This window comes from Zalophus californianus, chromosome 7 (genome assembly GCF_009762305.2).
Source record: "Zalophus californianus isolate mZalCal1 chromosome 7, mZalCal1.pri.v2, whole genome shotgun sequence".
NCBI lineage: Eukaryota > Metazoa > Chordata > Mammalia > Carnivora > Otariidae > Zalophus > Zalophus californianus.
The window spans coordinates 112,921,816-112,923,722 of record NC_045601.1 but is presented as its reverse complement, the minus strand read 5'-3'; positions in this window follow the sequence as shown (position 1 = coordinate 112,923,722).

Here is a 1,907-nt window from a genome sequence, read left to right as displayed (position 1 = left end):
TCAGGATGAGCATGGGGAGCATAGCACTCCTGATCTGGGGAAAAATCTCCAACAGTTCCCCCAACCAAAGCCTGAAATGTCCACCTTTTGTTGCACTTGGTGCCTAGAACATCATCCCCAACAGACTGTGGTTTCAGAGTAGGATCATTGAGATAGTGCTCGTAACATGCCAGGCTCCGTTCTGCTGGGGAGACAGTAGGAAAAAAAGCAGGTAACATCCCTGCATTCGTGGGGCTGACACTGTAGTAGGACTGCATATTGAACTTGTGTTTTAATGAAAATTCACTGCTCAGTTCTCTTTCTAGTGCAACAAATAATCCAGAGCAGAGTCCTTAGAGAGTGGGACATAGAGCAAGTCAGTTTTGGTCTGAGTGTGATGTGAGAGAGATCTGTAGCTCAGAAAAGAAACAAGCTGGGAGTCAGAGGCTGGCTAGTAACAGATTAGGAGTCTTGGCCATACACTTTCTCTCTCTGGGCCTCAGTTTCCCCACAGGAAAGTGACAAGACTGGACTAGGTACTCTGTCAGTTGCATTCCAGTCCTGACATTCCCCAGGTCTAGGAATCATCCGACAACTTCTGGTCCAGTTCTCTCTTCCCCATCTCTGTTCCAACCTTTTCGGGTCTCTTGAATCTGTCTCCCAAGCTCTATTTCCTTCCCTGCGATCACTGCAGATACCTCCAGAGTTAGATGATTCCCCCTCCAACTTCTTTCCACCTTTTAAGAGGTGAGGCCAAAGTGTAGACTCTTTGGGGCCCCTTGTCCCTCCAGAGAAAGCTCCCGGGCCTGGGCAATACTCCCAGGAAGAAGGCACCTCCCCCACATCTTGCTAGTGAGGCTCAGATGCACGTGGTCTGCCTGTGACCTGCCTCTAGCCCCTGCTTCACCAGATAAATGGGTGGAACCCGGCCCCACCTTCCTGTTTACCCAACCCCCCATCTACAAACTACCCTTCTGGAACTTCTTCAAAGTCTGGCTTAATCATGCTTTGAAGGATGCTAAAGACAGGAGGAATACAAGAGATTGTGCTGTGTGAGCCCTTGTTTTACAGTGAGAAGACCAGAGCTCAGAGTGGTTGAGTGACCAGACGGAAGTCCCTCAGCCACTCGGCGGCCGATGTGTCTCCAAAGCTCTACAGTGGGCTTGGTCTCGGTTGGGGTTTGGGAGGAGGGGCTTCCCCGGCCGGTGTCTGGGAGAACACACGTGTCCATTTGAGCCCAGTCCTGGACACACTGACCCTTCTCAGAATGATGCCTGCTTGTTCCCAAGCCAGGGGAAGGGCCCCAGTGAAGTGACCCTCCTCCCAGCCCAGTCTCTGTCCCAGACACAACCAGTTTATTACAGCTCTCTGAGCAGGTCCTGGGCCTGGTTTCCGATCCATTTTTTACCCTTCCTCCACTCTTCTCTCTAACAGGGGCTGACCCCTACAGGCTGCATTGATCGGGCTCTATGCCTCCTGGTTTCCTGCTGGGTTTGGCCAATCGTAAGAGCTTGGAAGGCGAGAAGGAGGGAGAGCCAGGCTCTTCGTGCCCCACCCCCCACCCCCACCTCAGCCGGCGTCTTTAGCAATCGCTGCGTCTCCTTCACAGATCCCACTCCTGCCTGACAGGCCTGCTATCCCACCCCCCGCCCCCCGGGGGGGCCTGGTATTACCCTTGTCTTTACAGGCTGAGGGTAATAGCAGTTTCTGGCTCTCACTAATCTCCAGCTCACCTCACCAACCCTTGTCCACCGTCTCTGTGCCTCCGCCATTGTATAACCCATCCCCTGGGCTGAGTTCTTTTTGAAACCTCTGGAGTGGCTTCTATTTCCCTCTTTGGACTCCAAGGGCTAGGCCTCTAGTGCCACTGTGCTAGGGGGAGGACAAAGGGGCCTTGTCTCCCCAAGGCTCTCTCTGTTCCTCTTTGG